The sequence below is a fragment of the Phyllobates terribilis genome, unplaced genomic scaffold (genome assembly GCF_046119375.1).
Source record: "Phyllobates terribilis strain yellow unplaced genomic scaffold, ASM4611937v1 Scaffold_1__5_contigs__length_1240528914, whole genome shotgun sequence".
NCBI lineage: Eukaryota > Metazoa > Chordata > Amphibia > Anura > Dendrobatidae > Phyllobates > Phyllobates terribilis.
Genome location: NW_027362761.1, coordinates 1,137,267,113 through 1,137,279,307, shown reverse-complemented (window position 1 = coordinate 1,137,279,307; position 12,195 = coordinate 1,137,267,113). Strand labels below are relative to the sequence as shown.

The 12,195-nt window shown below is 47.8% G+C and overlaps 1 pseudogene; it reads right to left on the bottom strand.

The window, feature by feature from the left end:
• Positions 1-12,195, bottom strand: part of LOC141183781 (uncharacterized) — a 52,319-nt pseudogene that overhangs the window by 18,709 nt on the left and 21,415 nt on the right.

Here is a 12,195-nt window from a genome sequence, read left to right as displayed (position 1 = left end):
TTGAAAATTGCAGTGAACAAAGAATCATTAAAATAGCATTAATATGCATATTATCTTCCTGACCTTGTCATATTTTTTCCTATCGAGCATTGTCTGTAAATAAGTCTCGGTCCAGCACTGTTTGTTCACTGAAAGGTGCCAGAACCCCAATACGTCAAGCTGCATCTAAGGTACATCATCCCATCAACCAGTACCCTGCTCAATACTAATAATTGCTCAAGCAGCCTTCGGTAGATGTGTGCCTCTATCGCTCAGAGTACACTCCGGTTTGGGTATTATGTTATGAGACAGCTTTCTTCTGGAGAAGAGCTAATTTACATATTAATATCAATATAATGATAAAAAGAGATCCTAAAGAGTGTGGCGTCGTCAGGGGGGATGAGGCTATATACTACAGCCTGATCCCCCTGAAGATGCTTTAATGGAGAAACATGTTGGTTAGGCCACAGTAATTTCATCTTACAGACTGTAGCTGCCCCAGATAGTACAGATCATCAATAAGCCATGAATGCCTACAGGTGCTCTGTATGAATGTATATATAGAGCTCTGGCAAAAATTAAGAGACCACTGCAAAATTTTCAGTTTTTCTGATTTTTCTCTTTATAAGTATATTTTTGAGTAAAATGTACAGTGTTGTTTTAGTCTATAAAATACTGACAACATGTATCTGAAATTCAAAGCTAAAAATTTTGTATTTATTTGCAGCAAATGATAAAGTGTCAAAATACTAAAAAAGAAACAGTGCTTTCAGACCTCAAATTACTCATGTTTTAACTGTGAAATCAATATTTGGCAATATTTGGTGTACTAACCATGGTTTTTAATCACAGCTTTCATTCGTATTGGCATGCTTTACACCAGTCTTTACATGCTTTCCAATAGAAAACTGTTCAGTGGTCTCTTTTCCTAATTTTTGCCAGAGCTGTATATGTGTGTATATATATATATATATATATATATATATATATATAAATATATATATATATATACATACATATATATATATGTGTGTGTATACATAAAGTACAGACCAAAAGTTTGGACACCCCTTCTCATTTAAAGATTTTTCTGTATTTTCATGACTATGAAAATTGTACATTCACACTGAAGGCATCAAAACTATTAATTAACACGTGTGGAATTATATACTTAACAAAAAAGTGTGAAACAACTGAAAATATGTCTTATATTCTAGGTTCTTCAAAGTAGCCACCTTTTGCTTTGATGACTGCTTTGCACACTCTTGGCATTCTCTTGATGAGCTTCAAGAGGTAGTCACCGGAAATGGTTTTCACTTCACAGGTGTGCCCTGTCAGGTTTAATAAGTGGGATTTCTTGCCTTATAAATGGGGTTGGGACCATCAGTTGTGTTGTGCAGAAGTCTGGTGGATGCACAGCTGATAATCCTACTGAATAGACTGTTAGAATTTGTAATATGGCAAGAAAAAAGCCGCTAAGTAAAGAAAAACGAGTGGCCATCATTACTTTAAGAAATGAAGGTCAGTGAGTCCGAAAAATTGGGCAAACTTTGAAAGTGTCCCCAAGTGCAGTTGCAAAAACCATCAAGCGCTACAAAGAAACTGGCTCACATGAGTACTGCCCCAGGAAAGGAAGACCAAGAGTCACCTCTGCTTCTGAGGATAAGTTTCTCCGAGTCACCAGCCTCAGAAATCACAGGTTAACAGCAGCTCAGATTAGAGACCAGGTCAATGCCACACAGAGTTCTAGCAGCAGACACATCTCTTCAACAACTGTTAAGAGGAGACTTTGTGCAGCAGGCCTTCATGGTAAAATAGCTGCTAGGAAACCACTGCTAAGGACAGGCAACAAGCAGAAGAGACTTGTTTGGGCTAAAGAACAAAAGGAATAGACATTAGAGCAGTGGAAGTCTGTGCTTTGTGTGTGGAAATGAGTCCAAATTTGAGATCTTTGGTTCCAACCACCGTGTCTTTGTGCGACACAGAAAAAGTGAACGGATGGACTCTACATGCCTGGTTCTCACCGTGAAGCATGGAGGAGGAGGTGTGATGGTGTGGGGGTTCTTTGCTGGTGACACTGTTGGGGATTTATTCAAAATTGAAGGCATACTGAACCAGCATGGCTACCACAGCATCTTGCAGCGGCATGCTATTCCATCCGGTTTGCGTTTAGTTGGACCATCATTTATTTTTCAACAGGACAATGACCCCAAACACACCTCCAGGCTGTGTTAGGGCTATTTGACCAAAAAGGAGAGTAATTGGGTGCTACGCCAGATGACCTAGCCTCCACAGTCACCAGACCTGCACCCAATCGAGATGGTTTGGGGTGAACTGGACTGCAGAGTGAAGGCAAAAGGGCCAACAAGTGCTAAGCATCTCTGGGAACTCCTTCAAGATTGTTGGAAGACCATTTCTGGTGACTAGCTCTTGAAGCTCATCAAGAGAATGCCAAGAGTGTGATAAAGCTGTCATCAAAGCAAAAGGTGGCTACTTTGAAGAACCTAGAATATAAGACATATTTTCAGTTGTTTCACACTTTTTTGTTAAGTATATAATTCCACATGTGTTATTTCATAGTTTTGATGCCTTCAGTGTGAATGTACAATTTTCATAGTCATGAAAATACAGAAAAATCTTTAAATGAGAAGGTGTGTCCAAACTTTTGGTCTGTACTGTATATTGTGACAGAGTCACTGGTGTGATATACGAGGGGAGGTATGTGTCACTCAGGTTGCTAGCCTGTGTGAACTGAAACCTGCAAAATTTCTGCCAGCATGTTATATGCTGGGGGTGAACTTACTTAATTGTATGGGGTGTGGTTTTATGTGAATGGCAAAGAGGGTGGGAAGCCATTCACACTACCTCCCATCAGGGTGTGGCTGAGCAAGGTTTAAGGTCGGTTTCACATGTCCGATATTTCTGGTACCAGAAAAAACAGTACCGTAGATATCCGTAGCCCGTGTGCCCATGTGTGTTTTACGTGTGGCATCCGTGTGCGGCACGTGTGCCGCATCTGGATCATATGGATGGGCGCCTGGGAATCAGTGCTACAGTTAGCGCTGTTCCCAGGCACTGGTACTGAATGCTGCCCTCATCATAGTTCCCTGCCGGCGCTGTGATCAGCATCATCAGGGAGCTTGATGAGGGCAGTAGTAGTGTACTCTCAGTGTCGCCACCTGTAAAATTAAGAATAAAATAATAAAATCTTTATACTCACCTCTCCTAGGTGTCCCCCACTGTCATCCACGCGCCCGCTGCTGCAGAGGAGCCGGGGAGAATGAGCGGCCCCTGAGCTGCGCTCAGTGAGTGACAGGACCATGCTCCTGAGCTGTAGCTCTGGAGCGGCTCATTCTCCCCGGCTTCTCTGCAGCAGAGGTCACATGGATGACAGCGGGGGACACCTAGGAGAGGTGAGTATAAGGATTTCATTATTTTATTTTTAATTTCACAGGTGGGGACACTGAGAATACATTATTACTATCCTCATCATGGTTCCTGCTCATGCTGATCATAGCGCCGGTAGGGAACCATGATGAGGGCAGGATTGAGCACTGGCGCATGGGAACAACAAGGGTCAATGCTCAGAGAGGAGCTGAAAGGTGGGACTACAACCTGGGTGGGCGAACCCCACCTTGCTATGGACTTTGTTATCGTTTATCTTTTGTTTTGTTGTTTTGCCAGTAAGGCTGTGTTTTTATTTTTGCTGGAGCTGCAGGGCTTTATGCCACATAACAGAGCCTGCAGAGAAAACACGGTTCCTGAGTCTACTTCTGGAAGCGGCTGAGTGAGGCGTCTTCCACAGTTAGTGCGAGAGTATGTGCAAGATTCCAGGAACACTTGTACCTGCTACAGAGACCTGTGGATGTCTTGGATAAAGGCTGTCAGCCAGCAGGAAACGTCCGGCAGCATGGAAGAGCTAATTAGGCACCTGGTGCAGAGCCAGCAGAGCATGCAGCAACAGCACTTGCAGAGCCAGCTGAACACTTGCAGAGCCAGCAGAGCATGAAGCAGCACTGAGAGCAGCTACAGCAGCAACGGGAGCAGCAGCAGGACACAAATAAACTCCTGATACAGCAAATCCAACAGCAGCAACGACAGATGGAGTTCCTAGCAGGGGAGATCTGTGGAAGGACAACCGCTCCATCCCCAAGTCCAGGTGAGGGGATGGACAGGTTCATCCATTCCCTACCTAGGCTAGTGCAGACCTGGGCTGCCCAGGGCAACCCTGGGAATGCAGATCACCTCGTGGGTCTGGTAGAGAGGTATTGGCAAGGTATATCACCACCCTTGACATGACGAAGGGCTATTAGCAGATTCCCATGTCCCAGACGGCCAAGGAGAAGACGGCTTTCATGAAACCTGATGGGTTCTTTCAATACACTTGAATGCCGTTCGGACTACAGGGGGCCCCAGCCATCTTTCAGAGGGCTATGGATCGGATCCTAGCCACACATAAGAACTATGCCGCAGCCTGCCTTGATGACACTGTAGTCTTTAGCCCAGACTTGGCTAGTCATCTACCTAAACTACAGGCCGTTCTGGATGCTCTGAGGAAGGCGGGATTTACTATAAATCCAAGAAAATGTGCCGCTGGGAAAGAGGAGGCCAAGTACTTGGGCTATGTCATCGGGAGAGGCAAAATAAAGCCACAAGTTAATAAAGTCGCGGCAATCCAGACCTGGCCACAATCACTCTCCAAGAAGCAAGTAAGATCATTCCTGGGAATGGTGGGATATTAACAGCGGTTTATCCCAAATTTTGCCATGATGGCCGCGCCACTGACAGATCTCCTGAAAGGCACCAGATCAACCATGGTGAAGTGGACGGAGGAAACAGAGAAGTTACACGGGATGACCTTTCTAGAAGTCCCTGTCTGGTATCGGAACGTGCCCAAACCCCCGGCTTTGTGCAGAGGGGGGGAATATGTGACAGAGTCACTGGTGTGATATACGAGGAGAGGTATGTGTCACTCTGGTTGCTACCCTGTGTGAACTGAAACCTGCAAAATTTCTGTCAGCATGTTATATCCTGGGGGTTAACTCACTAAAGGGTGTGTGGTTTTATGTGAATGGCAAAGAGGGTGGGAAGCCATTCACACTACCTCCCCTCAGAGTGTGGCTGAGCAAGGTTTAAATGCTCAGTCACCTTTTTTTCTCTGTTGTTGAGTTTGGAGAGGCAAGGACTCCAGACTGGAATAAAGAGAGGAGCTGAAAGGTGGGACTACAACCTGGGTGGGCGAACCCCACCCTGCTATGGACTGTGCTATCGTTTATATTTTGTTTTGTTGTTTTGCCAGTAAGGCTGTGTTTATTTTTGCTAGAGCAGCAGGGCTTTATGCTACATAATAAAGCCTGCAGAGAAAATACGGTTCTTACTACAATATATACATAGTGGGGAAAATAAGTTTTTAATACACTGAAGATTTCATCCTTACAAAGATTGGAGAGGTCTGTAATTTTTATTGTAGGTACACTTTAATTGTGAGAGACAGAATCTAAAAAAAATCCAGAAAATCACATTTTATGATTTTTACTAGTGTTGATCGAGCATGCTCGACACTGCTCGGTGCTCGCCCGAGCATCTCACTACTCGGGATGTTTGGTGAGCACCGAGCATTTCCGGGTTACTCGGGCGGGAGCTCTTTACAGAGCCAATGAACATTCAGGGATTGCCAGCCAGTCACTGTAATGCCGCAGCCATGTTGGTTGTGGGCATTACGGTGATTGGCTGGCCGCACAGCGTCACCTCGAGTATTTAAAACCGGGCGCCGCCATCTTGGACACAGTCGCTCCGGATCAGACGGTGTAGGGAGAGTGCTGCTGAGCTAGGGAGAGATTTATACTGCAAAATAGGTAGAGTAGGGTCTCTAAAGCCTGCAAAATCAAACAAACAGTCCTTCTCAGGACTAATATCCATCCCAGATATCAGGTAGGCAGGCAGGCAGGCTGTATAGGAGACGCAGTGGTTATGCCAACAAACACTGCATTACAGTCCTGTGTGCTGCTTTTCAAATTGCAAGACTTAGCCCCAGGTCTCAGGGGCCAGGAAAAATCCTTTTTTTTCATCTAAATCCTCTTTTTTTTTTTTTCCTCAGTCAGACTGTACAAATACCTGTCTTATTAACCCTTTGGTATGTTTCCCTCCCCCCCAAAAAAATTTAGTGTGTCTGTGAGTGTTCAGACACAAATATATCTGTTTAAAAGAGTCTGGTGTAGGCCTGATAAACAAAACTGTGGTTTTGCAGTTCCACAGTTCAAATCTCTGTATTATCCACTTTTTTGCCTTTTTTCCATAAAAAAAAATATTTTGAGTGTCTCGCTGACTGTTCAGACACAAATATATCTGTTTAAAAGATTCTGGTGTAGGACAGATAACTAGAACTGTGGTTTTCCTCTTCCACGGTTCAAATCTGGGTGTAATCCACCTTTTTGCATAAAGAAAACAGTTTCAGTGTCTCGCTGACTGTTCAGACACAAATATATCTGTTTAAAAGATTCTGGTGTAGGCCAGAGAAATAGAACTGTGGTTTTCCTCTTCCACGGTTCTAATCTCCTTTTGCCATTGATAGTGCGAGTGTAAGCTATTTTACATAATTTACAATGGGCAAGGCGCGTGGCAAGGGACGTGGAACTGGACGTTTTGGTGATGGTGCGTGCAGAGGATGGGGCCGTTACCTAGGGGAAAATGTGCCACAAACAACAGCCACATCTTCTCGCTTCCAGTTCTTGACCGAATTACTAGGGAAGCACACAACAGCACCTCTATTGCGAACTGATCAGTGTGAACAGGTTATTAATTGGATAGCAGATAATACCTCCACTCACCTGGGCACCACCACCACCGGTCTGTCTTCCACATGGTCAAGTGTTAGTAGCCGTGAGTCTCGACTGCATATTCCTCCTCACCCTTATGCTCCTTCCTCCCACAATGCAGAGTCTGACAGCAACTGATCCCACACTTGGACACTCTGAAGTGCTGTTCACTGGTCCATTTCCATAATTGGGCCCCTCGCCTGCTCCGCTTGAAGTGGTGGAAGAGGAGATCCCATGTAGTGATGGCCAAGTATTTGAACAGCCACGGCCACTGGAAGGCGACACTGGAAATTTGTCACAAGAGGTGGACGATGACGAGACACAATTGCCACAAAGTGAGGAGGAGGACCGTGGTGCGGAAGTGGAAGAGGAGGAGGTGGTGGATGACCTAGTAACTGACCCAACGTGGCAGGAGGACACGCAGAGCGAGGCCAGCAGCACACAGGGGGAGGGAGGCAGAGTACCCCAACATGCAGGAAGAAGCAGTGTGGTGGCCACAGACAGAAGGCGGGCAACCGTTCCCCGTAACACCAATACGAGGGACGTTGCCAGTACAACCGGTAGGTCTTCCAGAGTCTGGAATTTTTTCAAAGACTCTGCTGATAACCCCAAAAGGCCATTTGTACCACCTGCCAGGCCAGCATAAGCAGGAGTGACCAAACTACCAGCCTGACCACCACCAGCATGATCAGGCACATGTCAGCAAAGCACCCAACTTTGCGGGGCGAACCCCAGGGTCCACGACCAGTGTCAGCGGGTGTCACCACTGCTTCTTCCGCTGTTGTGCATGTAAGAGAATCCCCTGTTGTGTGTGCAAGGCAATCCCCTGTCCATACTGCATACAAAGATGCCCCCTCCTCTCAGTCTTCACTTGTTATGGCAGTTTCTCAAGAAACAGCATCAACGTCCACGTCCACGTCCCACCGCAGCGTTCAATTGTCCATATACCAGACCTTTGAACGAAAGCGCAAATTCGCAGCCAACGCCCTATAGGCCACAGTCCTAAATTCTCAAATTTCACTTCTGCTTTGTTGGAAATGCTGCCTTTAGGCTGGTGGAGACGGAATCCTTCCGCAACCTTATGGCGGTGGCCGTCCCTCGGTACTCGGTCCCCAGCCGACACTATTTTGCCCGGTGTGCCATCCCCGCACTACACAAGCTTGTGTCCCAAAACATCTGCCTTGCCCTCAACAACGCAGTTACTGGGAGAGTCCACCTGACAACGGACACGTGAACAAGTGCTTGTGGCCAGGGATGGTACATCTCCCTGACGGCACACTAGGTAAACATAGTGGAAGCCGGGACCCAGTCGGACCTTGGGACAGAACACATCCTCCCCACACTGAGGATTGCGGGCCCTGTGTCAGTCAGAGTTGCCCTCACAGTGTACAGCTCCTGCGAATCCTCCTCCTCCTCCTCCTCATGTTCAGCCTTCATCTCAGATATCACCACATCAGTTACAAGCTGGAAGCACTGCAGTACTGCCTCAGCCAAGCAGCAACGGGCTGTGCTGAAACTCATAAGCATAGGTGTCAGGGATTCCACCCTCTCACAGTCAGGCCGACGCCGGGGAGATCACACAATATCTCACCGTGCCGTCACACAGTCTGTATTTCGTCCGGAGTCACGAGCATGCGATCCAGACTACTCTCTACGTAGGTATCGGTAAGCGACCAGTGAGCGTATGGCTCAACACCCTGGGTTCCACAGCCTGGAATCCATGTTTAACACCCTCTGTACGGTTACTGTCCGCTTCACGATAACCCAATTATTAATACTCTCTGCCACCACCGGCCGAGTTTAAAATATAATACAGGCCTGGCCGGACGCCTGCGTTTTGGTAGCGTATATGGCTTCGGGAAAGGGAACAATTACAGAACAAAAGAAACAGAACTATTAAATTGTATATTTAATCCAAAAGGGAGGCAGTGTTTAGGAAAAATATATACAAGGATGTTACAAAGGGGACATTAAAATACATAGGCAGTTACATAAAATAAAACAGGATAAAAAAGTGAAACTTACACTATAAAGTTCGCTACGACGACTCAATATAGGTGGAGGAGGGGCGCTCCGGTTGGAATATGCTGTTAGTGAACAGGACCCGTTGCTTATAATTCTTATTCCCCCCTGGCAATGAGTGCTCTTGTCTTCTCCATGGGTTCTCTTATACCTAAGGATCGATCTGGCCCCACGCCCCTTGTGGTGACATCATGTGGGCCGGTCTCAAGCCTGTACATTTTTATTAGAAATGCTAACTTCTGCGATAACTCATCTCTCGTGGATCGCAGAAGCTTGCAGACTATGCCATTTTTTTCCTTATGATTTTATCTTTATTTAGATATCACACATCCCATAGCTGCAGTCTGCCATTCTGGTGTATTTGCGCTGCAGCTCCCTGATTTTGGTTACAGCCCGGGAAAACTACCTACACATTCTTGGGCTGATTTGGTTACTACCCGTTTGGGTCTCGTTATTGCCGGATGTATGGAACTCATAATATTTCATATTTAATATCGGAGCCGATCTGGCTATGGCTGGTGGCCAGGAATTGTTTATGAGTGTCTTTGAACTTAACGAACCATTTCCTCTTTCCTCCAAACTCCTTGCTTGGGAGAAGGTGTCACTCTCTTTGGTCGGTGTTAAGAGGAAATACATTTGCATTTTAGCTTGTGACACTTCATGTGTAAAGCCTTTTGGCTGTGGGGGCTAATTTGCAGGAAGACACAGTATAATTGTCATCTCTGGACAAACACTACAGGAGAGGGCATGGGAGAAGGGCTAATATTCTGTTAAACTGTGTCAGGCAGATATAGAAGAACATTTTCCTGACATATATATTTTCCCTACATCTCCCCCTCTTTGAGGTGGCATAAGGGGTGATTTACAGATTGCCCCTTTAGCCCACCTCCTGGCCCACCCTTCCTGCTGATCCGACAAGCCGCAGATCCACTTGCCCACCAACCTGAGGGTCCAGCTTTCCGATCACCCTGACCGGTTTGGGATACATCTTCCCCACACCTCTAACAGGCTATGGGTACCTTCCTGCTATTCTCCTGACAGACAGGGGGACACAACTTCCTCCTACTCTGCCTGGTTATGCGGCCTACCTTTTTACCTGTCATCATCTTTACCTTGAGAGCTGTGCTCTCTAGGGGGGAGCTATGACCGGCCATGTCACAGTCCGTCATGACACTGGTCGTCGGCACGGGACCACTTTCCCTATGATCCCCTTGTTTCTCCCCATCCTTCCACATCACCTCTGGAGCCGTGCTAGTCATGGGGCAGCTACAATTGACCATGTTACCCTCTGGCGTGACACTGGTCACCTGCACGGGACGACCTGCTTCCTGGTGTCTGTGCCTGCTCCCCTTGCCCCTAGCACTTATACTGGCTCGCTTTAGGGGATCCTCAGCAGCATCACCCCGCGGGGTGACGAGGCTGAGTACCCCTTTACCACAACACACAGTTTTATTAGACATCACATTCACATTTTTGACAGCGGTATTACATGACATATCAGATCTGGGAGGGTTGTCAGGAATGTATCGGGCAACCAACCGTCCCAGATCAGTTCCCAATAGCACATTAGTGGGGCGATTCTCCGACACCCCCACTTCCCTTAAACCCCTCCCCGCACCCCAGTCCAGGAAAACTCGGGCCATCGGTATGGGACGGCGAACACCCCCAAACCCTGTGACAGTCAGGGTCTTCCCAGGAATGAGTTCCTCTGGTAACACAAACTCCGGGCGGATCAGGGTACGTTCTGCGCCAGTATCCTTAAGGCCGACAGTAACTGTGTTTCCCACGGTAACGGGTTGTAATTTCCCCCGGGCCCGGCCAACCACCCCACCCACAAAAAGAATGGCTGCAGTAGGCCCTGGGGCCTCAGGTGTGGGGTTCATCTTCTGCCTCTCCGGGCAGACAAGGCTGATGTGACCCGTTTGGCCACAAGTATAACACTTACGGGAGTCAAATGCAGTCCAGGTGCTGGAAGATGGGGCAGGACCCGCTGAAGGCCGGCTGGCTGGATCACTGGGGGTGGTCGTCGGCTTAACCCCTTTCCAGCTAGCGGCAGCTGACTTCCGCACCTCTGGGGTGCGGTTGGCCTCATAGATATCCGCGATCTGGGCTGCTTTGGCGGCTTCCTTTGGCTCCCGTTCCAGCACAAACTGTCTCACTTCCACTGGGCAAAGATGAAGAAACTGGTCCTTCCCCATCAGATCCTTCAGGTCCTCGAAGGTGGTGACTGACAGTCCTCGGATCCACTGCTCAAAGTTGGTTCTGAGCCCGTCTACCACATCGCTGTAAGTGTCATGTGGTCCACGTTGGAGAGCTCTGAACTTTTTCCGGTAAACCTCCGGAGTCAGCTGGTACTTTTTTACCAGGGCCTGCTTGACGGCCTCATAGTCTAAATCTTGTTCTCGAGGGAGGGAAGCGAACACCTCCAAGGCTTTTCCTCGGAGCCCTGGAGTTAAGTATCTTTCCCACTGGTCCGTTGGCAGCTGATACTGCCTGCAGGCCTTTTCAAAGCCTCACAGAAATGTGTCCAAGTCCCCATCCTTTTCCATCACCGGGAAGTGCTCAGGATGGGGTTTAAAACCGTTGGTGCTGTTGGACTCACGGGTCTGTGTCGAGGATGACTCCGTCGGGATCCGGGCTAGCTCCAACTGGTGTTGTCGGTCAGCTTGGGCCTGGCGCTCAGCAGCTTCTCGGTCAGCTTGTCGCTCAGCTCTCTCAGCCTCTCGGTCAGCTTTGGCCTGTTGCTCTGCTCGCTCCTGGAATTTCAGGATCAGCTGCAGTCGTCCGTCACGATCGTCTGCATCGAGCTGCTCCAAGGCCATCTGCAGGTGGGGGTGCACACTACCCTGGTTGCGGGTATGGCTGGCAATCACAGGTGGGACCCCTGCAGCAGCGCCTTGGCTGGTTGCCCCATCATCAGGGCTCTGCTGTCGGACGGGCTCTGCATCACCTTGCAGCAGTTCAGCAATCATTTGGACCTTGGTTTTGCCCGTGGGGTCAATCTGCCTCAGCTCACAGAGGGCGATGATAGTGGTCTTCACCTGCTGGTGATACCAGTTCTCTCCACGTGTAGCCATTATTGCCAAATAAAAGATAGGACAGAAAAACAAGAGAAGGGAGGGGATGCAGCTGCTACAAGTATAGTAATGTCCCAGATAAAAAAATATTAAAGCACTGAGTCTGATTTCTTAAAACTCTGCACAGAATTCTCGCAAGAACCGTGAAAGTTTTCAGTGACAGGAATGATTGCTCAATCCAGCCGCTGATGTTCTGTAATATCCCACCGCTGCCACCAATTTGTCAGGGATTCCACCCACTCACAGTCAGGACGACACCGGGGAGATCACATAATATCTCACCGTGCCGTCACGCTGTCCGT